The 27189-nt window shown below is 45.0% G+C and overlaps 1 protein-coding gene across 2 annotated transcripts in view; it reads left to right on the forward strand.

Annotated features, from left to right (window-relative positions):
- tbc1d32 (TBC1 domain family, member 32) overlaps positions 1 to 27189 on the forward strand; it is a 104573-nt gene that overhangs the window by 35629 nt on the left and 41755 nt on the right. The gene's annotated exons all lie outside the window — the stretch shown is intronic.

Genomic DNA, 27189 nt, shown 5'->3' on the forward strand with positions numbered 1-27189 from the left:
ATATTATAAATTTAATAAATTTTGTCAGGCTAAAGCTTTTAATACTATAGATAGATCGTAAAAAAAATGCATGTTGACGACACATTCTAGCTGTGTCCTTCAAATTTGACAGCAACAAGAGAACGAATGCATCCTCATGTCACTGTAGAGTCCTTAATACCTAGCTAGCAGTTATTGACCCTCCACAGAGCAACAACGCTTTTACGTCAGCAATCCTCGCTTTCATAGCGGCAAATAAACTATGTTCCTTCCAAGTATCAACCCCTCGAGGACCAGGAATAGCTAAACATACCGTACACCGCGAGAGGATACTCTAAGGCAGGGGTCTGCAACCCAAAATGTTGAAAGAGCCATATTGGACCAAAAATACAAAAACAAATCTGTCTGGAGCCGCAAAAAATTAAAAGCCATATTACATACAGATAGTGTGTCATGAGATATAAATTGAATTAAGATGACTTAAAGGAAACTAAATGACCTCAAATATACCTACAAATGAGGCATAATGCTGCAATGCGTACATATAGCTAGCCTAAATAGCATGTTAGCATCGATTAGCTTGCAGTCATGCACTGACCAAATATGTCTGACTAGCACTCCACACAAGTCAATAACATCAACAAAACTCACCTTTGTGCATTCACGCACAACGTTAAAAGTGTGTTGGACAGAATGAGACAGAAAAAGAAGTGGCATAAAACACGTCTTAGAAAGTCGGAGAAAGTTATACTTGTAAACAAACTACGGTGAGTTCAAGGACCGCCAAAATTAGTAGGACAAAACGGCGCTCGCCAAATACTCGAATCAGTGAAGCATGTTTAATATAAACAGTGTGCTTTATAACAATTAGGGAGGTTTGCGTCATGTTTGTCCTCCTACGGAAACCATATTAAAACAAAAAAAAAATGTTTCCTCATCTTTTTCCATTTTTCATACATTTTTAAAAAAGCTCCTGAGAGCCACTAGGGCGGCGCTAAAGAGCCGCATGCGGCTCTAGAGCCGCGGGTTGCCGACCCCTGCTCTAAGGCATGCTAACCGCTTTTGTGAACAGAGGTGGGCTGATTTATATTAATTTTGACCATGATGATACCAATTATAGTATCACTATATGGTCGATACTACATTGATATGATTGATATGTTTTACTGTCACAAAATATTTTGTCGTTTTTGTTATTGTTTACAAACTCAGGAAATAAGTCCTTGGACACATAAAAGCTTTAAAGGGGAACTGCATTTGAAATGTTGTCAATTATACATAATCCCTACGTGAGACAAGAACACATGGCTTTCTCAAATACAGTAACGAGGATGTCAAAGACAGTAAGTTGCCTTTTTTGGACTGTGATATCCACATTGGAGAAAACAAGGGCCTCCATTTCGGGTTTACCGGAAACCCACACATACTGATCAATACCTACATTTTGACTCACCCACTGGAACACAAATTGGGCGTTATTAGAACCCTACAACACAGAGCTAATAATGTTCCTACCAGCCCACAGGCCAAAGAGAAAGAGCATAGGCATTTGAGGGAAGCCCTCAAAATCTGTAGTTACCCCTGCTGGTCGTTTGTGAAAAGTGCATCCAGTTCCAGAAATACCAAGAACAGAGTGGATGAGGAGGAAAAAGGTGACAGATGCAAAAATATTGTCATTCCATATGTATCAGGTCTATCTGAGAAACTCAGAACATTTTTTAACCAACACAACATCCCAGTACACTTCCAACCAGGTAAAACCCTTAACCAGAGACTAATGCATCCCAAACACTGGACACCCCACACCCACAAAAACAATCTGGTGTATGCTATTCAATTCATATATCGGGGTAACAAAACAACCGCTAAGCCGACGCATGGCACAGCATAGGCAGGCAAACGGTTCTGGCCAAGACTCAGCTCACCTTAGGGAGAAACAGCACTCCTTCGGGAATAAAAATGTACAGATTCTGTATAGGGAGGACGGATGGTACGAAAGTGTAGTGAGGGCAGCCATCTATATCAAGGTTGAACAGAGGAGGCGGTCTGCGATACCACCTGTCTCACACATACAACATTGTCCTTTCAACCATTCCTAAAAGACCGTAATTTAGCCTTCAACAAATAACAGGAGTAAAAACAAGAATGTGACCAGAATGCCCTTTGTTTAAAACTGAATGTAATGCTAATGTGGGTGATTCCGACTGTTTTGGACTGGTAGTAGTCGATCCACAACGATCATTCTGCCACACAATACCTCAATGCTAACTCTGGGAAATTACACTTCAATGACTGTTGTTGGCTTTGACAGTAGGATTTCTTGTTTGCATCAAAGCAGTTGTTTTTCTCACTACGATAGGGCGAAACCATCCTTGCCCAGGCACACCCTCCTGGTTTTGGAGTATAAATATTTGGGGTTTTGGCACCAGCCGCTAGAATGGATCTGACCAATCCAGACTAGATCTGACCAATCTAAATCTATGAGCATGAACTGCTGAAGCCTACTGAGGTAATGGCACCAGTTGCTAGACTAGATCTGACCAATCTAAGTCTATACGCATGAACTGATGAAGCTTACTCAGAGGAGAGGCGAAACGTCTTCTAAGACAAACCAAACAGTCCAGTTGTGGACGATTGACTGCCCTGAGATTACAATGACCTGGATGAATGAGAATATTGACAGACATGTTTTTCTCTTTTTTTGTGCATTCTAACTTTAGTGAAAATTTGCTAGCAAGAGTCAGCTAACAGTGCAGGTAATGGAGGTTTGATCTGTTCCGTCTAGAAAGCCCTCTCAAAAGATCAAAACACCTCTAACAATATACATGCTGTAAGTATATAGGTAATGTAGTAACAATCACATTTATAATAACATGTAATAATAACTTTATTTTGGTCATTTTAAGCATTGCCGGAACTTTTATTTTTGGGTGCATTGATTTCACAGAGTGCATTGCAACGTTCGCTATTTCTTTCAACCATAACAACTACTACTAATCATGACAGACTTCATGTGAGCCAACAATGACTACTTTGGGACAAATGATGAGGCAGAAACTTATATTTTTGAGCCTTAATATAAGTTACAAGTTTTAGAATCCTGGTGCTGAGCAGATCCAGTTCTAGTAAAATACGAAGCATCATGTAGTAGTATTGCTAAGTGCTAAACAAGAAATACAAACTGTAGACATAATAGCTTGGTTTGTCTTGAAAGACATTTTGCCGTTCATCTAGATCTAGATCTGAGCAATGTAATTCTATGAGCACGAACTGATGAAGCCTACACGGATGAGCGGCGAAATGTCTTCCGAGACAGACCAAGCAGTCCAGTTGCGATCGATTGAATGCCCTGAGATGACAATGACTTGGATGAATGAGAACCTTCATAGATACGGACAAAATAAAACAGTCACTTACTGTACAATGTCCGCTCTCACTGGAATGCCAACTAATTGGATGTTTATATATTTCAGCACAAGACTTACAGTATGTAATCCTAATTCCTTATGTAGAAATTGCTGTGAGGAAACAAGCATTTTGTTGAGTCTTCGAGTACTAGATGAATTCTACCGTATTTTTCGGACTATAAGTCGCAGTTTTTTTCATAGTTTGGCCGGGGGTGCGACTTATACTCAGGAGCGACTTATGTGTGGAATTATTAACACATTACCGTAAAATATCAAATAATATTATTTAGCTCATTCACGTAAGAGACTAGACGTTTAAGATGTCATGGGATTTAGCGATTAGGAGTGACAGATTGTTTGGTAAACGTATAGCATGTTCTATGTAACGACCTGGTCGCATCGTGGTGCGAGGTGTTCTCCCAAGGATGCAGACAGCTCGGACACAGCTTGCAGGTAGGAAAATTATTTATTCAGGAACTAAATCAGACAGGAAAAAACAAAAACGACTAGCGTGGGAGCTAGCAAGCAAAATAGCATAGCCTGAAAGCTAGCAGGAATCAAAAGTGGTCGTTAGCTGTTGCGTAAAAGCAAATTAGGCAGCCAGGCCGAGTGAGGCCCGGGCAAAGACTAAATAGCCCTCTGATTAGCGCTCGGGCAACAGGTGCGCGTCCCGAACGCTAACCAGAGGCAGGTGAGCACAATCTGCCGTCATGGCAACAGAAACAAAAAACAAGGTGCTGAAAACACATGTGACTTGAAAACGTAAACAAACTATGATCCGGGCAGCGGATCCTAACAGTACCCCCCCCCGTAAAAGGACAGATTCCAGATGTCCCTTGAAAACAATAAAACAACTGGAACCCAAAAAAAACAAGCAATAGTTCACGAGTCAAGGGCGGGCGGGGGGAGGACTTGGTGGTGGGTCGCCAGGCCATGTGTCCCCGAATCCACCGGGGACGAGTCAAGTGGCGGCGGCGAATGGAACGCCGAGGCGGGCGACCACGGAAAGGCCACATTCGTGGCCGCTGAGAAGGTGGGCGTGAGTGGCGCCAGAAGTTCAGCAGCCTCTGAGTCCTGCAACACAGTCTTGGATGTCGCTGCTGTTTGCGCCACTGGCGTCCATTACCTGACCTCTGAGAGAGCTGCTTGCGCAGCCGGACCACTCGAGATCGCTGAGACGTCGCCGTGGAAGCGGTAGGTGTCGCCGTGGCAGCCGGAGGAGTCGACGTCGCTGTCGTGGCAGCCGGAGGAGTCGACGTCGCTGTCGTGGCAGCCGGAGGAGTCGACGTCGCTGTCGTGGCAGCCGGAGGAGTCGATGTCGTGGCAGCCGGAGGAGTCGCTGTCGTGGCAGCAGGAGTCGCTGTCGCGGCAGCAGGAGTCGCTGTCGTGGCAGCAGGAGTCGCTGTCGTGGCAGCCGGAGTCGCTGTCGTGGCAGCAGGAGTCGCTGTCGTGGCAGCAGGAGTCGCTGTCGTGGCAGCAGGAGTCGCTGTCGTGGCAGCCGGAGTCGCTGTCGTGGCAGCCGTAGTCGCTGTCGTGGCAGCCGTAGTCGCTGTCGTGGCAGCCGTAGTCGCTGTCGTGGCAGCAGGAGTCGCTGTCGTGGCAGCCGGAGTCGCTGTCGTGGCAGCCGGAGTCGCTGTCGTGGCAGCGGGAGTCGCAGTCGTGGCAGCGGGAGTCGCTGTCGTGGCAGCCGAAGCAGGAGGCAGTGCTGGTGCGAGAACCAGCTGAGGAGTTGGTGCTGGTGCGAGAACCAGTCGAGGAGCAGGTGCTGGTGCGAGAACCAGTCGAGGAGCAGGTGCTGGTGCGAGAACCAGTCGAGGAGCAGGTACTGGTGTGGGAACCAGCCGAGGTGCAGGTACTGGTGTTGGAACCAGCCGAGGTGCAGGTGGCCTAGCTGGCGGTTGCGGCCTAGCAGGCCGAAAAACCGGTGGTGGCGGCCGGGCAGGTGGTTGCGGTCTAGCACGCAGACAGACTGGTGGCGGTGGCCGAGCAGGAGGTTGTGGCTTAGCCCGCCGAAGGACAGGTGGCGGTGGCCGAGCAGGAGGTTGCGGCTTAGCACGCAGACGGACTGGTGGCGGTGGCCGAGCAGGAGGTTGCGGCTTAGCCCGCTGAAGGACAGGTGGCGGTGGCCGAGCAGGAGGTTGCGGCTTAGCACGCCGTTGTGCCACCCCACTCGCACAGCTCCCAGTACTAGCCCCCCCCTCAAAAAGCGGATCCCAGACGCGCTCCTTGCGGATTGGAACCGTCTTCAAGGGTGGGTGGAGGGAGGTCAGGGGGAGGGCAGAATCCTCTCCTCTAAATTGTCCAAAATGTCTCTTCTTACTCCCCACTTGAGACTGGGTGGGAGCACAGGGGGAAAAAAATATGTGCAGTGGGCGGAGCAATAGTCACTGGGGGTGGAGCTAGAAAGTCAGGTGACTGGGACTGACTAGATTTAGTCCTTAAAAAAATGTCCTGATAATGCTTAATTGCAGAATTAAAGTCACTTGTAACTGGCTGGCAGAAAGAATTGACAGAATGTCTAAAAATGTCTTTGTCTATGACGTCATCCAAAATGGACGGGACAACGTCATCAAGCGGCGTGTCATCAGGGGGTGCCGACGGAATGACGTCATAGCTGCAGTCCCAGTGATTGACAGGCCAGTCATAACAATCTTCGGTAAGGTAGTTGATGGGATTAACAGACCTTTGAAGAGGGGAATCTTGGGCTGAATGTAGCTTGCTGTGTACCGGTGGAGGAGTTTGAGGGAGTGGTGCGTCTTGGCAGCGAAGTGAAGACCCCTTGGGTGGCTTCCGTCTTCGCTGACGCGTCCGGTGGTGCGGAGGTGTGGCGATGTCCTCGGGCCAAACGGAGTGGATTGGGACCAACTTTCCGTTAGGACCCCAGATCAGGTCCTGGTCTCCGCCTCCATCGCTCGCAACACCATCCACGCACCTTCGTCCATCTCCTCCGACGTGCTCGCTGCGGGAGAACTACTTCTTGCTGGCTTCCTACTGTAACGACCTGGTCGCATCGTGGTGCGAGGTGTTCTCCCAAGGATGCAGACGGCTCGGACACAGCTTGCAGGTAGGAAAATTATTTATTTAGGAACTAAATCAGACAGGAAAAAACAAAAACCACTAGCGTGGGAGCTAGCAAGCAAAATAGCATAGCCTGAAAGCTAGCAGGAATCAAAAGTGGTCGTTAGCTGTTGCGTAAAAGCAAATTAGGCAGCCAGGCCGAGTGAGGCCCGGGCAAAGACTAAATAGCCCTCTGATTAGCGCTCGGGCAACAGGTGCGCGTCCCGAACGCTAACCAGAGGTAGGTGAGCACAATCTGCCGTCATGGCAACAGAAACAAAAAACAAGGTGCTGAAAACACATGTGACTTGAAAACGTAAACAAACTATGATCCGGGCAGCGGATCCTAACATTCTATATGTTATAGTTATTTGAATGACTCTTACCATAATATGTTACGTTAACATACCGGGCACGTTCTCAGTTGGTTATTTATGCGTCATATAACGTACACTTATTCAGCCTGTTGTTCACTATTCTTTATTTATTTTAAATTGCCTTTCAAATGTCTATTGTTGGTGTTGGGTTTTATCAAATAAATTTCCTCCAAAAATGCGACTTATACTCCAGTGCGACTTGTATATGTTTTTTTCCTTCTTTATTATGCATTTTCGGCCGGTGCGACTTATACTCCGGAGCGACTTATACTCCGAAAAATACGGTAAGTTGACCAACTTCTTAGCTTATGACCATAACTTCCTGTCAATGGGAGAGGACGCAAAGAAAAAGTCTCAAGCTAACGGCCCCCTACCGCAATTCGAAGCGGTTGCCTAGCAACCATTAGCTACGGCGAGAGTTTGAAGCTGTTTTAAAGTGCTTCCGACGACACAGAGTGATATAAGTTGACAGGCTGAAACCTCAAGTTGATCTCCGAACGGCGCAAAGTAGGAAATTGTTAAAAGTTAAAAGTGCCGCAAGTCGCTAAAGAAGCAACTGCCGTTAGAGAGCTGATGCAAGAGGCACTGACGTCACCGACCTGCCGCAATGTCAAAATCTGAAAGAACAACTCAAATCCCGAAACCTTTGGTGTCATCTGAATCAAATTATTCTCTGGACACAGGACACAAGGGGAAGCAAGATTTGATGTTGGACACAGGACATGATGGTAATCAAGACGTGATGCTAAAATAAATTGTCCATGACATAGAAAAAGCAAGAATAGAACACAAAGTAGCCCTGGAAAGAGCTATAAGATACCTTAAAGAAGATCAGAGAAAAGCAACAACAGAATACAAAAACGATCTGAGAAGTCTGCAGGAAAATATAAAAAGTTTGCAAAGTCAGAAAAACAACATAAGAAAGGACTTCCAGGAAATGCGCTAAGAAATAAGGATTCTTCAAGAGGAAGTTATTGCAGTGAAACGAGACAACAACATGTTGAGGAATATCAGATGAAATGGATCAGGATAAACGAATGAATGATATCATTGTGACAAGGCGCTGAATTCAACCAAGATCATACGCGAAAGATGTGAATAATGGAGGTGTCAAGTCAAGTCAAGTCAAGTCAACTTTATTTATATAGCACGTTTACAACAAATTTTAAATTGAACCAAAGTGCTTTACAGGTTAGAAAAGCATAGAGCAAAAAACAAAACAAAACAAAAAACAAACAAAGAACATAAACATGAATGAGCTGAAAAAGATAGTGCAAAAGCAATACGGTAAAAGGGGTCGAATAAAAAGTAAACATTTACAAAGTAAAAATAATAATAATAATGAAAGTGTGACACATTGAAAAATAAAAACTAGGGTGAAGGGGTGGGGGGGGGGGCCTAGTGGGCAGACTCAGCTCAGGTAGAAGGCCTGCGAGAAGAGGTAGGTCTTAAGAAGGGTTTTGAAGACCCCCAGGCTCTGGGCTGAGCTAATGTGGAGGGGAAGGCTGTTCCAGAGCTTAGGGGCGGCAATGGAAAAGGCTCTGTCCCCTCTGGTCTTTAGCCTGGATCTGGGGACCGCCAACAGCAGTTGGTCAGCTGACCCTAGGGCTCTAGACGAGGTATGATGATGCAGAAGCTCGGTCAGGTATCGTGGGGGAAGACCAATCAGGGATTTAAAAACAATTAAAAGTAATTTTAATCACAGTGGAGTGAGGCCAGAACTGAGGTGATATGCTCACGTTTTTTGGTGCTGGTGAGGAGACAGCCAGCCGCGTTTTGCACAAGCTGCAAACGGCGGAGTGATGCCTGATCAATGCCAGCGTACAGTGAGTTGTTGTTGTCTAGCCGGTGTGTGATGAAGGCGTGGATAGCAGTCTCCAGGTCGCTCTGGGAGAGATAGGCCTTGGTCTTTGCTAGGGTTCTGAGATGGTAAAAGCTGGTACTAACCACTGAGCTGACCTGTTTGGTGAATTTGAAGGCACTATCGAAGATCACTCCGAGATTTCTCATGGAGGACCGGATGTTTGCACCCAGAGGACCTAGAGCACTGACAAACGAGACCGGAGATGTTTTGACAAAGATGATGATCTCGGTCTTGCTCTCATTAAGGTTGAGGAAGTTAGCACTCATCCATGCTTTAATGTCAGTCAGACAGTCAAGCAGTGGCGGAAGCGCGACCTGTCCTGTGGCCTTAAGAGGTAAGTAGATCTGAACATCATCGGCATGATGACCTTAACAACTACTTTGCAAGGTTTGAGGCACTTAACACCACTCCGGCGCGGAAATCCATCCCTCGCCCTGATGAGCAGCTGTTCAACCTGGATATAGTGGATGTCCGGAAAACCCTGAGGAGAGTGAACCCCCGGAAAGCACCGGGACCTGATGACATTCCGGGCAAGGTGCTTAAGGGATGTGCAGACCAGCTGGCTGGGGTTCTCACAGACATCTTCAACATCTCTCTGACCCAGGCTGTGGTACCATCATGTTTTAAGACGGCCACAATCATTCCAGTGCCAAAAAACCCCACAATCTCCTCCCTTTAATGATTACCGCCCCGTTGCACTCACCTCCATCATAATGAAGTGCTTCGAGAGGCTGGTAAAGGAATATATTGTCTCCAGACTCCCCCCCACATTCGACCCATACAAGTTTGCTTATCGCCCTAACCGCTCCACAGAGGACGCCATCTCCTCTGCACTCCACCTGAGCTTAGAACATCTGGAAGGAAAGGACACACACGTGCGGATGTTGTTCCTGGACTTCAGCTCAGCATTCAACACCATCATCCCGCAGCACTTGGTGAGCAAACTGGCCCCCCTTGGATTCAATACCCCCCTTTGCAACTGGCTGCTTGACTTCCTCACAGACAGACCCCAATCTGTGAGAGTGGGCAACAACACCTCCAGTGCCATCTCCCTGAGCATCGGCTCCCCCCAGGGCTGCGTCCTGAGTCAGCTGCTGTTCACGTTGATGACCCATGACTGCTGCGCCAGGTGCACTACTAACCACATTGTGAAGTATGCGGACGACACGACAGTAGTGGGCCTCATCCGTGACAACAACGACATGGACTACAGGGAGGAGGTGAAACATCTGGTTGACTGGTGCAGAACCAACAACCTGGTCCTGAATGTCAACAAGACCAAGGAGATCATTGTTGACTTCAGGAAGCACCAGTCCAGCCACGCTCCACTCTCCATCAACGGCACAGCGGTGGAGATAGTAAGCAGCACCAAGTTCCCGGGGGTGCAGATAACTGACAATATAACCTGTCCCTACACACCGGAGCTCTTGTAAAAAGAGCTCAGCAGCGCATGCACTTTTTGCATCGGATGAAAAGAGCACAGCTCCCTCCCCTCATTCTCACCACATTCTACAGAGGCACTATAGAGAGCCTGCTGACCAACAGCATCTCTGTCTGGACTGGAGCCTGCAATGCCTCAGACTGGAAGTCTCTGCAGAGAGTGGTGAGGACGGCGGAAAAGATCATCAGGACTCCTCTTCCTCCTATCCAGGAGAATCGCAAAAAGCCGCTGCCTGACCAGGGCTCAGAAAATCTGCAAAGACTCCTCCCACCCCCACCAAGGACTGTTTTCACTGCTAGACTCTAGAAAGAGGTTCCACAGCCTCCGAAGCAGAACCTCCAGGTTCTGTAACAGCTTCTTCCCTCAGGCCGTAAGACTCTTAAACGCATCATAATTAAATTATCCCCTCAACTCCCCCCAAAATGGATTAATTCGCTGGAATAAAAAAGACAATATAACATACATCCATAAACGTGGACGCATGTGAAAAAGTGCAATATATTTATCTGAACAGTAATTTATTTATTTATTTATTTATTTATACATATTTATATATTTATTTATTTATTTTATATATATACTATATATATATTATTTATATATATTTATTTATTTATGCATGCACCTTATTGCTTTTTTATCCTGCACTACCATGAGCTTATGTAACAAAATTTCGTTCTTTTCTGTGCTGTAAAGTTCAAATTTGAATGACAATAAAAAGGAAGTCTAAGTCTAAGTCTAATAACTATGGAATGAGACATTGTGCTTGACCAGGATTTCACCTAAAGGTAGTATGTACAGTAGGAAGAGTATGGGACCTAGGATTGACCCTTGAGGAACACCACAGGTAAGGGGGGCCACCGAGGAGAGAAAGTCTCCTAGCTGCGGTCAGTTAGGTAGGACTGAAACCAACTTAGGGCTACACCTGAGATGCCCACGTACTGCTTCAGTCGTCACAGTAGGATCCTGTGATCCACAGTGTCGAAGGCAGCTGTGAGGTCCAGGAGCATCAGGATTACAGGACTACCAGAGTCAGCGGCCAGCAGCAGATCGTTTTGCACTCTCAGGAGGGCTGTTTCAATGCTGTGAGATTTTTTAAAACCAGATTGGAATTTCTCATGGATGTTATTTATAGCTAGAAAAGTTTGTAACTGGACATACACTTTTTTTTTTATAAATGGTTGATTTATATAGGCTAGTAAGGTAAAGTTTTGTACCTATCTTCGGCTATCTTGCTTCTGCAGCCTTCATCAGAGGTGTCACGTGATGTTAGTGTGACGTCATCTGTGACGTGTTATATGGATTGTTCCATTCCACCACTTCAGGTCCCCTGGTGTGCGCCGGGGGTAGGGCGGGGCGCCCCCTGTCGTCTGGATGTCTACCAAACGCCCGGGGGCGGCCCTGCAGGACTGTGTCCCATGTGTGGGATAGTTGGTAGGCTCCTTTGTCCCTATTGACAGTCTTTGGGGGGCTGGGGGCACCCCGCCCTACCCCCGGCGCACACCAGGGGACACCGCCATCCCACCACTTCAGGTGGGATGGAACAATCCATATAACACGTCACAGATGACGTCACGCTAACATCACGTGACACCTCTGATGAAGGCTGCAGAAGCAAGATAGCCGAAACTTGTCAGGTACAAAACTTTACCTTACTAGCCTATATAAATCAACCATTTATAAATACACATTAGTAGGCTATATGAACCTCTTCAACATGGACATACACTACTCTCTCAAGGAATTTGGACAGAAAGGGTAACTGAGAGATGGGCCTGAAGTTAGAAAGAACAGAGGGGTCGAGATTTTTCTTTTTAATTAAAGGCTGCGCCACAGCATGTTTAAAAGCAGCCGGGACATATCCGTAGGAGAGGCAGGTGTTAATCAACCATAAAATAGTTTGGCCAACTGAATCAAGGACTTCTTTGAGAAGGCGAGAGGGAAGGCTATCTGATGGGCAATATGTGGGCCGCAGGTGTTTGACTGCGTCCGAGAGGGAGGAGAGGGAGATAAGCTCAAACCGCTCGAAAACTGCAAGCTGGGGAACGGGGGAGGCGGAGGGAGAGGAGGAGCAGAGGTGTCAGATGGTCTGAGTGCAGAGATTTTGTCAATGAAGAAGTTTAAAAAACTTTCACAGAGGACAGGTGAGGGGACAACAGGTGACACATCGCGGGGGTTGATGAGAGAATTTAAAACTTTAAAAAGAACTTGGGGTTTATGACTGTTACTGGAGATCAAGGTAGAAATATACTTTGTTTTTGATGCTTTTACGGCTCGTTGGTATTCAGACAGGGAGTCCCGCAGGATTTGGAGAGAGACAGGAAGCCTATCCTTCACGCACTTTCGCTCCGCGCGCCTGCAAGCGCGCCTGTAAGCGCGCCTGTAAGCGCGTCTGAGAGCGCGCGTAGAGTTATTTAGCCATGGTGTTAGAAGAGCTTTGCTACGTTTGGATCTGAGGGGCGCAACAGAGTCTAAAATGTCAGTACAAGCCGAGGTAAACATAGAAAAAATCTCGTCAGCAGTAAAATCCCAATTTACACCCAGTACACAGATTGAATATCTATTGAAAGCAACTGAGAACATAGCAGCAGTTGAAGGGTTGATCATGCGTGAGCGGCGCTCGGGAATGGGAATTATTACCAGAGCACGGGATTGCCGTTGTAAACAAAATTGGTGAATGGTTGGAGAGAGAAATAGCACATATTTCATTTACAGACACAGATAAACCATATGATACCACAAGATCTAAAGTGTGTCCCTTTTCGTGTGTCGGGCCAATGACAGATTGCTTGAGGTCAGATGAATCAACGAGATTCAGAAAATCTCGGGCCATAGGTTTTGATTGGCAGCAAAAATGAACATTAAAATCGCCGCAGGTTACAATTTGGTCGTAATTCACCAAAATCCCCAATAGAAAGTCAGCAAAGTGATGTAAAAAGTCTTTGTTGAGTTTAGGTGGACGGCACACCACTGCGCACAGAACAGGGGGAGACAGAATTAATTCAAAGAGTTGCAGTTCAAAACTAGCATAGGTAAAGTGTGGAATCTGCCGGCAAGTGAACGAAGATTTGTAAACAGAGGTTAAACCTCCTCCGCACCTGCCTGTAGTCCTGGGAGAGTTGAGGAAATCACAATCCGGTGGAAGCAATACAGAGAACGCCACATTATCTCCAACAGTCAACCAGGTCTCGGTGAGGAACATAAAATCCAACTCACGGGTGGTAAAGAAGTCGTTGAGCCAGAACGTTTTGATCGCCAAGGACCGGACATTTATCAGGGCCATCCGAAGATTAAACTCCTCGCTAGCAGTTCAGCATGCGTAGGGCGGAGCGGTCCAAACCACGCCCACACCCATGGGCCGGAGAGCGCCGTGAGACCAGGCCAGGAGGAGCGAGGCCTGGAGATGCTGCCGGGTTAAACGGGAGGAGAAGCAGAGGAGAAGAGCTGGAGGCAGCAGCGGCCGCCGGCGCCAGGAGGTCGCCCAGGGTAAGGGTGACAGGTCGGATCCAGCGCGCTGTGCGCCGGGCATTGGAGGTACGCCGGCAGCGTCTACCAGGAAGGAGGCGATGATCGAACGTGCGAGAGGATGACAGCAGGATCTTGAGTTTCACCAAAATACCTCCCCTCTTCCCCCACCTCTTGGAGCGCTTTTTTCGTGAAGGAGCCGCCGGTTTACGACGCAGGTAAGCGGGGATACCTGACAGCACGAGAGGGGGGTTTGTCCAATTTCCCGGGTCAAATCTGGGTACCCATGTCTCGCTAAAGTTTTGAGCTCGGATATTAAACAGTGCTTGGCGATCATAGCACAGTAGAGCAGAGACATCCCAGTAAGCGCATAAATATTAGGCTACAGCAAACAAAAAACAGAGGCTTCGAGACAGACGACTCGCCAAACAAGCTGGCGCCATCTTGTCTCCTGAAGTAGATGACTTGGATATTGTCTCAGCAGAACAGCATGTGGTCAAATCCGCCCACCACCCTTTCCTCAGCTAGCTAGCTGCTAAGCTAGCGCGGAGAAAGGCAGCGCCGGTCAGTAGGAAGCTACTCCCGCAGACCGCGACCACTTCCCTGAGGACAGCAGGAACTTCACTCGGTGACAGAAAACACTGTGAGTAATGGCTTCCTGCGCGTCTTGCACCATACTCACGGAGAGGTTGGCTCTGCTAGAGGGCCGTGTCCGGCAGTTAGAGCAGAGTAATGTCGTAACTTTAGATGTTGCGGACACATCTGCTAGCGTTAGCTGTAGCGAGCTAACTAGCCCAGCTTGTAGCAGTCCTAAGCGGCCTGCAAGCTACGGTGTACCGGTTGAGACGCATAATAGATTTAGCTCTTTAGCTAGTCCTACACCCCAGTCTACCGGGCACCACACCTTAGTCATAGGGGACTCCATCACCCGAAACATAAAGCTTAGCAAACCAGCCACAGTAAAGTGTATCCCCGGGGCCAGAGCACCTGACATTGAAGCTAATCTTAGGGAGCTAACTCGCAACAGGCCTAGTAAACACGTACGACAGGCTAATTGCACCACTAATTATGCGAATATAGTTGTACACGTTGGCTCCAATGACACTAGAATGAGACAGTCAGAGATTACAAAGAGAAACATAGCCAGGACTTGTGATCTCGCCAGAAAGATGTCCAGGCATCGAGTAATTGTCTCTGGCCCCCTGCCTGCGAGAGGCAATGATGAGAGATATAGCAGATTAGTCTCGCTTAACAAGTGGCTGCCTATCTACTGTAGGCAACAGGGACTAACGTTTATTGATAACTGGCCCTCTTTCTGGGGCAAACCAGGCTTGCTGATGAGAGACGGCCTTCACCCTAACCAGGAAGGCGCCATCATCCTGTCTAGAAACATAGACTACTATTTAAGTCTCACTTGACTGACTACACTAGAGCAAGCCCGGTCACAGGCAATTACAATGTCTGTTAGTCCGGGTGAGGAGTCAGTTAAGCTAGAACTAGCCAGCGCCAGGCTGGATAATCCATGTACGCATAGCAATTCTCTTAGAATAATACACAATTCACATAATGTTTTTTCTGTTGTGTCTGTGTCAGAGGTGGACATGCATTCTACTGAGGTGGCAAATTATGATATGTCCAGTCTATTGCAGCACCAAGCAAACAATCTGAAAATTCCCGTCATATCAATTCCTAGATATGGTCGAAACTATTTAAAGTGCACTACGCATAATAAACGCAACATTGTTAATATTGCCACTACGGATAATCTTAACAAAAACTCGTCAAAACAGCCCAATACCTATAATATGGGCTTTTTAAGCATAAGATCATTGTCTCCCAAGGCGTTATTGGTTAATGAGGTCATTAGAGACAACAATCTTAACGTCATTGGTCTTAGCGAAACCTGGCTCAAACCAGACAAATTTTTTGCGCTCAATGAGGCATCTCCTCCTAACTATACGAATGCGCATGTTGCCCGTCCTCTTAAAAGGGGAGGGGGTGTCGCACTAATATACAATGAAAATTTCAACCTTACCCCTAACCTAAATAATAAATATAAATCGTTTGAGGTGCTTACTATGAGGTCGGTCACACCGCTACCTCTCGACCTGGCTGTTATCTACCGCCCCCCTGGGCACTATTCGGACTTTATCAGTGAATTCTCAGAGTTCGTTGCTGATCTAGTGACGCACGCCGACAATATAATCATAATGGGGGACTTTAATATCCATATGAATACCCCATCGGACCCTCAGTGCGTGGCGCTCCAAACCATAATTGATAGCTGTGGCCTTACACAAATAATACATGAACCCACGCATCGCAACGGTAATACAATAGATCTAGTGCTTGTCAGGGGTGTCACCACCTCCAAAGTTATGATACTTCCATATACTAAAGTAATGTCCGATCATTACCTTATAAAATTTGAAGTTTTGACTCATTGTCAACAAGCTAATAATAATAATAACTGCTATAGCGGCCGCAACATTAATGCTGCCACAACGATGACTCTTGCTGACCTACTGCCTTCGGTAATGGCACCATTCCCAAATTATGTCGGCTCTATTGATAACCTCACTAACAACTTTGACGATGCCTTGTGCGAAATTATTGATAGTATAGCACCGCTAAAGCAAAAAAGGGCCCCTAAAAGGCGCACCCCATGGTTTACAGAAGAAATTAGAGCTCATAAATTATCATGTAGAAAACTGGAACGCAAATGGCGCGCGACTAAACTTGAGGTTTTCCATCAAGCATGGAGTGATAGTATAATAACTTATAAACGCATGCTTACCTTAGCTAAAGCTAAATACTACTCAAATCTCATCCGCCTCAACAAAAACGATCCTAAATTTCTGTTTAGTACAGTAGCATCGCTAACCCAACAAGGGACTCCTCCCAGTAGCTCCACCCACTCAGCAGATGACTTTATGAATTTCTTTAATAAGAAAATTGAACTCATTAGAAAGGAGATTAAAGACAACGCATCCCAGCTACAACTGGGTTCTATTAACACAAATACGACTGTATATACGACGGACACTGCCCTCCAAAATAGTCTCTCTATTTTTGATGAAATAACATTAGAGGAATTATTACAGCGTGTAAGTGGGATAAAACAAACAACATGTTTACTTGACCCACTTCCTGGGAAACTTATCAAGGAACTGTTTGTATTATTAGGTCCATCAGTGTTAAATATTATAAACTTATCACTTTCCTCCGGCACTGTTCCCCTAGCATTCAAAAAAGCGGTTATTCATCCTCTGCTCAAAAGACCTAACCTCGATCCTGACCTCATGGTAAACTACCGACCGGTCTCCCACCTTCCGTTTATTTCCAAAATTCTCGAAAAAATTGTTGCACAGCAGCTAAATGAACACTTAGTGACTAACAATCTCTGTGAACCTTTTCAATCCGGTTTCAGGGCAAATCACTCTACGGAGACAGCCCTCGCAAAAATGACTAATGATCTATTGCTAACGATGGATTCTGATGCGTCATCTATGTTGCTGCTTCTTGATCTTAGCGCCGCTTTCGATACCGTCGATCATAATATTTTATTAGAGCGTATCAAAACACGTATTGGTATGTCAGACTTAGCCTTGTCTTGGTTTAACTCTTATCTTACTGACAGGATGCAGTGCGTCTCCCATAACAATGTGACCTCGGACTATGTCAAGGTAACGTGCGGAGTTCCCCAGGGTTCGGTTCTTGGCCCTGCACTCTTTAGTATTTACATGCTGCCGCTGGGTGACATCATACGCAAGTACGGTGTTAGCTTTCACTGTTATGCTGATGACACTCAACTCTACATGCCCCTAAAGCTGACCAACACGCCGGACTGTAGTCAGCTGGAGGCGTGTCTTAATGAAATTAAACAATGGATGTCCGCTAACTTTTTGCAACTCAACGCTAAGAAAGCGGAAATGCTGATTATCGGTCCTGCTAGACACCAACATCTATTTAATAATACCACCTTAACATTTGACAACCAAACAATTAAACAAGGCGACTCGGTAAAGAATCTGGGTATTATCTTCGACCCAACTCTCTCGTTTGAGTCACACATTAAGAGTGTTACTAAAACGGCCTTCTTTCATCTCCGTAATATCGCTAAAATTCGTTCCATCTTGTCCACTAGCGACGCTGAGATCATTATTCATGCGTTCGTTACGTCTCGTCTCGATTACTGTAACGTATTATTTTCGGGTCTCCCTATGTCTAGCATTAAAAGATTACAGTTGGTACAAAATGCGGCTGCAAGGCTTTTGACAAAAACAAGAAAGTTTGATCATATTACGCCTATACTGGCTCACTTGCACTGGCTTCCTGTGCACTTAAGATGCGACTTTAAGGTTTTACTACTTACGTTTAAAATACTACACGGTTTAGCTCCAGCCTATCTCGCCGATTGTATTGTACCATATGTCCCGACAAGAAATCTGCGTTCAAAGAACTCCGGCTTATTAGTGATTCCCAGAGCCAAAAAAAAGTCTGCGGGCTATAGAGCGTTTTCTATACGGGCTCCAGTACTCTGGAATGCCCTCCCGGTAACAGTTAGAGATGCTACCTCAGTAGAAGCATTTAAGTCCCATCTTAAAACTCATTTGTATAATCTAGCCTTTAAATAGACCCCCCTTTTTTAGACCAGTTGATCTGCCGTTTCTTTTCTTCTCTCCTCTTCTCCCCTGTCCCTTGCGAGGGGGAGTTGCATAGGTCCATGGATGAAGTGCTGGCTGTCCAGAGTCGGGACCCCGGGTGGACCACTAGCCTGTGCATCGGTTGGGGACATCTCTGCGCTGCTGACCCGTCTCCGCTCGGGATGGTTTCCTGTTGGCCCCGCTGTGGACTGGACTCCCGCTGATGTGTTGGATCCACTGTGGACTGGACTTTCACAATGTTATGTCAGACCCACTCGACATCCATTGCTTTCGGTCTCCCCTAGAGGGGGGGGGGGTTACCCACATATGCGGTCCTCTCCAAGGTTTCTCATAGTCATTCACCGACGTCCCACTGGGGTGAGTTTTTCCTTGCCCGTATGTGGGCTCTGTACCAAGGATGTCGTTGTGGCTTGTACAGCCCTTTGAGACACTTGTGATTTAGGGCTATATAAATAAACATTGATTGATTGATTGATTGATTGATGGTCAACTTTCTGCAATCAAAGGAAATTTAAATCGATATTAATACCATCAAAACATGCATCCACTGAATGGGAGAAACAACAACACCCAGTCATCCTCATGAAACTCCTAAACAGAAAATCTAAAATGGCACTGCTGAAACAGGGAAAGAAGCTGAAGGGAACAAATGTAGTACAGGAATGAGCATCTCACAAAACGCCAAGAAAGCAGGCGACTTGAGAAAGTAGGGAAAAATCCAGGGAACTGTAAAATCTATATCAAGCTGAATGTAGAAGCAAGAGTACTTATTGTCCACGACATCAAGGACCTGGACAAATATTGAACTTGACACTGCTTCCACAACGACAATGATTATGGAGTCTGATGGAAAACAAACACCTAAATTCAACACCAACACGACTATGTTTCAAGAGACCACTAAACAAGAAGACCTAGATTCAGGAGTGCATCCACCTACACTTATAGAGATGATTGAAACACCATCAAAGTTTGTTGAACAAGAAAATATGGAACTGAAAAACTTCTGCAACAAAGATCACAAAAAACAGGATTTGAAAATTATATAAATCCAGATACACATTTTTTCTCCCACATCAGTAATAATTGTTTGTATCATACAGATGAACAATATAACAGCAACATTAAGTGTGATAACAAATTGTCAATTATTCATTTTAATAGCAGAAGCTTGTTCATAAATTACAACATTGAGCACTTTTTAGAACAATTAACAAACCCTTAAAATTGATCGCTGTCACAGAAACATGTATTGATGATAAAAAAGGAATAGATTTTGATCTGGAAGGATATGAATGAAACTACATCAACAAAACCAACAAAAATGGAGGAGTAGCTGTGTACGTGATGAAGAACCTGAACTACAAAGTGGTAAAAAACATGTAATTTGCTATAGATAATATCTTAGAATGTATAACCATTGAAATATGTCAGGAAAAAGCAAAAACATATTTATCAGTTGTGTAACTATAGATCACCAAATTCAAGTATAGAAATATTTGAACATTGGATCAAGGCAAATTACACGGACACTGGTCAAAAAATTATTTTCTTATGTAGTGACTTTAATATAGACTAACCCTAACAAGCAAAAGTGCATTAATGACTTCATTGATACAATGTACAGTATCAGTTTATATCCTAAAATCACAAAGCCAAGCAGAATCACAGAACACTGTGCCACGCTTATTGATAATATTTTTACCAATGATTTTGATAATAACACTACAAGTGGTCTACTTATAACCGACGTTGGTGATCATCTGCCAGTTTTTGCAATATATGATGGAAACTACAAGAACAAGATCACGGAAGACAAAAATACATTTCGAAGACCATGCACAGAGAAGAGGATGATTGCTTTCAAAGATGAGCTAAAAAAGCAAAATTGGGACAATGTGTACAATGAAAATGATGTTGATGAAGCATATGAAAATGTTTTAAACACGTTCATAATACTTTATGACAAACATTGTCCATGGAAACAACTCATTAGAAAGCAGAGAAAGAACAATCAACCATGGATGACAAAATGATTAACAAATGCTTGTAATAAGAAGAATACATTACATAGAAAATGTATAACACAAAGAACTACAGAGGCAGAAATAAGTACAACAAGTATAAAAACAAACTAACTAACCTACTACGAACATTTATAAAAGAATATTACAGGCAATTATTAGACAGGAAAAAAACAATATTAGAGCAACATGGGGCATCCTTAATAGGATTATTAAAAATGGCACTATGAGAGGGATGTCCCCCAATACTTCAGACAGAAACCTAACTAATGACAACATGAAGGAAGTAAATGAAAGCTTCAATAATTACTTTGAAAATATTGTACCAAAATTGGAGGAAATAATTCCAGACCCAGTTTCAATTTAGGACTATAATGACACAATGGATAGAAATCCGAACTCAATCTTCCTCACAAAAGTGACACAGGAGAAACTACAAACCCCGTTTCCATATGAGTTGGGAAATTGTGTTAGATGTAAATATAAACGGAATACAATGATTTGCAAATCCTTTTCAACCCATATTCAATTGAATGCACTACAAAGACAAGATATTTAATGTTCAAACTCATAAACTTTATTTTTTTTTTGCAAATAATAATTAACTTAGAATTTCATGGCTGCAACACATGCCAAAGTAGTTGGGAAAGGGCATGTTCACCACTGTGTTTCATGGCCTTTCCTTTTAACAACACTCAGTAAACGTTTGGGAACTGAGGAGACACTTTTTTTAAGCTTCTCAGGTGGAATTATTTCCCATTCTTGCTTGATGTACAGCTTAAGTTGTTCAACAGTCCGGGGGTCTCCGTTGTGGTATTTTAGGCTTCATAATGCGCCACACATTTTCAATGGGAGACAGGTCTGGACTACAGGCAGGCCAGTCTAGTACCCGCACTCTTTTAATATGAAGCCACGTTGATGTAACACGTGGCTTGGCATTGTCTTGCTGAAATAAGCAGGGGCGTCCATGGTAATGTTGCTTGGATGGCAACATATGTTGCTCCAAAACCTGTATTTACCTTTCAGGATTAATGACGCCTTCCCAGATGTGTAAGTTACTCATGTCTTGGGCACTAATACACCCCCATACCATCACAGATGCTGGCTTTTCAACTTTGCGCCTATAACAATCCGGATGCAGCAACACGGTTAATGTTGTCCCGACTGGCGAAGACTAGCAATGCTACTGCTAGCGTCGCCATCGAAGCTAACTCGGCTACCAGCTCATCTCAGCTCAAGCTCACCTGTGCTCCAGCGGTCGGCGGCTCGGCGGAGGACTTCGCCCCATTCATCGACACGGTCGGAGGCTCGGCGGCGGCGGCGGAGGACGACCCGGTCATCAGAGAAGGCAGCGACTCAGCGGCGGTGAACGACGCGGCGGCTGCGGTGGACGGCGACCCAGACATCGGTGATTGCGGGGAACTGCACGAGATGGCGGGGGTCCACGCGACCTCTCCCGGGTCCCGGACGGTCGAGGACGCGGCATACACAGGATTTAGAGGCGCCTTTACAAAAACATTTTCGTTATTCTCGTTCTCTTTGTCTTCAAAAAAGCCCGCCAAAAGGAAACCAAACCCATCCCCCAGCAACCCTACCTGGCTTCCTCCTCCCTCTCCCTCCCCTCCCCCTTTCTCTCCCTCCCCCTTCACCTGGAGGACGATCAATATGCCCCTCTATCTCTCTCCTCTCTCTCCTTGCTCTTCAACTGCAACAGCAATAATAACCAACAATTTTTCTGGTCAGTACCACAACACAGCGGACTCTGATGCTCTTTTTGGTTCCAGTGGACTACACATCATCCACCTTAATGTGAACAGCCTCTCTGGAGCCAAACTCGACCAAATCAGAGAAATGTTCCTCAACACGAAGGTAAAAATCTTGTGTTTCTCTGAAACCAAATTTGATCAAAGTATTTCTGACTCAGAGATAGAAATACAAAACTTTTCGGTTATCAGAAAGGATAGGAATAAACACGGTGGGGGCGTTTGTATGTATATTCACCAGGATATTAAATACATAACTCGCACTGATCTTAATCACAATGACCTGGAATCTGTGTGGGCGGAAATCAAATTTAAAAACGCTAAGCCGGTACTAATAGGGACTGTTTATAGACCCCCTAATCAGAGTGATTTCTATGGGGCTTTGGAAGAATGCTTGGCGGGGACAGACAACATGGAGAAAATTATAACTGGGGATCTGAACACAGATATTCAACGCAAAGATGTGCCTGTCTTCAGATCCTTCAGCAAGTTTTGTAATCTGCACGGTCTTTCCCAGCTAATAGCGCTACCCACAAGGGTGTGTGATTCCACCCAATCAACCATAGATCTCATTCTCACTTCAGACCGGCCTAAAATAAAAAATAGTGGGGTCATGATCTGTGGTCTTAGCGACCACTATCTAACCTTCTGCACCCGTAAAATAGCTAAACCTAAAGCCAATGGCCAAATAACAGCCCAATCCAGATCCCTCAAAAAATACTCCAATGACAATTTCAATTTAAAATTAGATGAGTGGGACTGGTCCCCTGTGCTCGCGAGCAACCTGGTCGATGTCGCTTGGGATCGCTTCAAAACGGCGTTCCTAAAGATACTAAATGACATGGCTCCCGTGAAAACAGTCAGGATCAAAGCCCGCTCGGAACCATGGATGAATCCGGACCTATTAGCTGCCATAAAAGACAGAGACAGGAAATACTCTGAATACCAAAAATGTAAAACAGAAGTAGATAAACAACCCAATAATATCAACCTCAAATGACTCCTTTCAACTCTCAAAAAGCAATGCAATAAATTAAGAAATAAGTCAACCAACCTGACTAAATCCTTAAAAAAAAATTACATTAACGACAAAATAGAGGAAAACACAAATAAGCCACGTGAGCTCTGGAAAATTCTCAACAACCAGCTTCCTGGTTGCAGCCAGAAACTTAAAACAAGACTCACCAACATCAGCATCAAGGAGGGTGACTCCCTCATTGCAGACAAAATGGAGGTAGCTAGCAGACTTAACATCTTTTTCACCAGCATAGCCGCAACTCTTGTCAACAAGCTGTCCCACCACTCTGGTCGCTTTGGTGTAGAACACATTAAAGGCCTACTGAAACCCACTACTACCGACCACGCAGTCTGATAGTTTATATATCAATGATGAAATCTTAACATTATAACACATGCCAATACGGCCGGGTTAACTTATAAAGTGACATTTTAAATTTGCCGCTAAACTTCCGGTTCGAAACGCCTCTGAGGATGACGTATGCGTGTGACGTAGCCCGGCGAACACGGGTATGCCTTCCACATTGAAGCCGATACGAAAAAGCTCTGTTTTCATTTCATAATTCCACAGTATTCTGGACATCTGTGTTCGTGAATCTGTTTCAATCATGTTCATTGCATTATGGAGAAGGAAGCCGAGCAAGCAAAGAAGAAAGTTGTCGGTGCGAAATGGACGTATTTTTCGAACGTAGTCAGCCACAACAGTACACAGCCGGCGCTTCTTTGTTTACATTCCCGAAAGATGCAGTCAAGATGGAAGAACTCGGATAACAGAGACTCTAACCAGGAGGACTTTTGATTTGGATACACAGACGCCTGTAGAGAACTGGGACAACACAGACTCTTACCAGGATTACTTTGATTTGGATGACAAAGACGCAGACGTGCTACTGTGAGTATGCAGCTTTGGCTTTTTTTTGCGTATGTACGTAACTTTTTTAAAATATATAAGCTTTATGAACCTTGGGTTAGGTGAACGGTCTTTTGGGCTGAGTGATTGTGTGTGTTGATCATGTGTTTGAATTGTATTGGCGTGTTCTATGGAGCTAGGAGCTAGCAGAGGAGCTAGGAGCTAGCATAACACGTACCGTACCGTACGTGCGCGTCACGTATGTAACTTTTTAAAAATATATAAGCTTTATGAACCTTGGGTTAGGTGAACGGTCTTTTGGGCTGAGTGATTGTGTGTGTTGATCATGTGTTTGAATTGTATTGGCGTGTTCTATGGAGCTAGGAGCTAGCAGAGGAGCTAGGAGCTAGCATAACACGTACCGTACCGTACGTGCGCGTCACGTATGTAACTTTTTAAAAATATATAAGCTTTATGAACCTTGGGTTAGGTGAACGGTCTTTTGGGCTGAGTGATTGTGTGTGTTGATCGGGTGTTTGAATTGTATTGGCGTGTTCTATGGAGCTAGGAGCTAGCAGAGCAGCTAGGAGCTAGCATAACAAACACGCAGGTGTTATTATGCAGGATTAATTTGTGGCATATTAAATATAAGCCTGGTTGTGTTGTGGCTAATAGAGTATATATATGTCTTGTGTTTATTTACTGTTGTAGTCATTCCCAGCTGAATATCAGGTACCGTGAGTATGCAGCCTTGGCTGCTAAACATTCGATAACTTGACCGTATGTGCGCGTCACGTACGTAACTTTTTAAAAATATATAAGCTTTATGAACCTTGGGTTAGGTAAACGGTCTTTTGGGCTGAGTAATTGTGTGTGTTGATCAGGTGTTTGAATTGTATTGGCGTGTTCTATGGAGCTAGGAGCTAGCAGAGGAGCTAGGAGCTAGCATAACAAACACGCAGGTGTTTTTATGCAGGATTAATTTGTGGCATATTAAATATAAGCCTGGTTGTGTTGTGGCTAATAGAGTATATATATGTCTTGTGTTTATTTACTGTTGTAGTCATTCACAGCTGAATATCAGGTCACCCCCGGCTCTCACAGCATCTTCCCTATATGAATAGCTTCAACTCCCCACTAGTCCTTCACTTGCACTTTACTCATCCACAAATCTTTCATCCTCGCTCAAATTAATGGGGAAATTGTCGCTTTCTCGGTCCGAATCTCTCTCACTTCATGCGGCCATCATTGTAAACAATAGGGAACTTTGCGTATATGTTCAACTGACTACGTCACGCTACTTCCGGTAGGTGCAAGCCTTTTTTTTATCAGATACCAAAAGTTGCAATCTTTATCGTCGTTGTTCTATACTAAATCCTTTCAGCAAAAATATGGCAATATCGCGAAATGATCAAGTATGACACATAGAATAGATCTGCTATCCCCGTTTAAATAAAAAAAATTCATTTCAGTAGGCCTTTAAAGCCTTCTACAGAAAGCTAGGAGTATCCAACGATGATTTCAAATTAGAAATGGTCACAGCTGATGATGTTTAAAAAATTGAGCGCCCTCCACCCTAACAAGGCCACCGGCCTTGATAATATTCCCTCCAGATTCCTCAGGGACTCTGCCTCCATCATTGCCCCGATCATCACGCACATAATAAACCTATCAATTACACAAGGCCAAGTACCAAAATATTTTAAGATAGCAAGAGTAACTCCCCTCTTTAAAAAAGGAAGCAAATTGGAACCTGGCAACTACCGACCTGTTTCTATTCTCAGCTCCATTTCGAAAATAATGGAGAAAATAGTTTATGAACAGGTCGATAGTTACCTTGCCACTAATAAACTCATGTACAAATTCCAATCCGGCTTCACAACTAACCACTCCACTGACACATGCCTTCTCTATCTGACCGACCACATCAAACATGAGGTGGACGCGGGCAAATACTGCGGCATGGTCATGCTGGACCTTCAGAAGGCCTTTGACACCGTTAACCACGCTGTACTGTTGGATAAGCTCAGAGCAATCGGATTTAACAAAACCTCTTGGAGCTGGATGCAGTCTTACTTGGAGGGGAGGGAGCAGGTGGTAGAGGTGAACGGCACCATGTCCCCCCCCCCCTCTCGGTGAGCTGTGGAGTCCCCCAAGGCAGTATATTGGGACCTTTACTGTTCCTAATATACATAAACGACATGTCATCGGCATGCAACTGTGAATTATTTTTGTTTGCGGATGACTCTGCCTTGCTGGTATCAGACAAGGACAAGTCACAGGTGGAGAAAATCCTCAGTGCTGAGCTCTGTAGAACTTGCACCTGGCTCGCTGACAACAAGCTATCCATCCACTTGGGTAAAACAGAATCCATCCTGTTTGGGTCCCACATCAAACTTAAGAGAGTCAATGACTTCAACATAAAAGTAGGTGACAGTGTCATCACCAGGAAAGATGAGGTCACCTACCTAGGTTCCATTCTAGAGGCTAACCTTTCCTGTGACAAAATGGCAACCAAGGTAATCAAAAAGGTTAACCAACGAACGAGATTTCTCTACAGAATTTCCTCTCTGGTCAACAAAAGCACCTTGAGGATTCTGGCGGGAACTCTCGTTCAACCCTTTTTCGATTATGCATGCACCTCCTGGTACCCTAGCACCTCCAAAACCCTCAAATCTAAACTCCAAACATCTCAGAACAAGCTAGTCAGGTTACTTCTAGACCTCCACCCCAGATCCCACCTCACTCCTACCCACTTCTCTAAAGTGGGCTGGCTCAAGGTGGAGGACAGAGTTAAACAACTTGCACTGAGCCTAGTCTATAAAATCCGCTACACCTCCCTGATACCGAAGTACATGTCAAACTACTTCCTTAACGTAAATGACCGCCATAACCACAACACCAGGGGGTGCTCCACTAACCACGTTAAACCCAGATTCCGAACTAACAAAGGTCTTAACTCATTCTCTTTCTATGCCACATCAATGTGGAATGCGCTCCCAACAGGTATAAAAGAAAGGGCATCTCTATCCTCCTTCAAAACCGCAATAAAAGTTCACCTCCAGGCAGCTACAACCCTAAACTAACACCCTCCCCGGATTGCTAATAATCAAATGTAAACAATCAAATGCAGATACTTTTTCTTTTTCTTATGCCTTCTGATCTCTCTCTCTCTCTCTCTCTCTCTCTCTCTCTCTCTCTCTCTCTCTCTCTCTCTCTCTCTCTCTCTCTCTCTCTCTCTCTCTCTATGTCCACTACTTGATGTCCACCCCCCCCCC

This window comes from Entelurus aequoreus, linkage group LG04 (assembly GCF_033978785.1).
Source record: "Entelurus aequoreus isolate RoL-2023_Sb linkage group LG04, RoL_Eaeq_v1.1, whole genome shotgun sequence".
NCBI lineage: Eukaryota > Metazoa > Chordata > Actinopteri > Syngnathiformes > Syngnathidae > Entelurus > Entelurus aequoreus.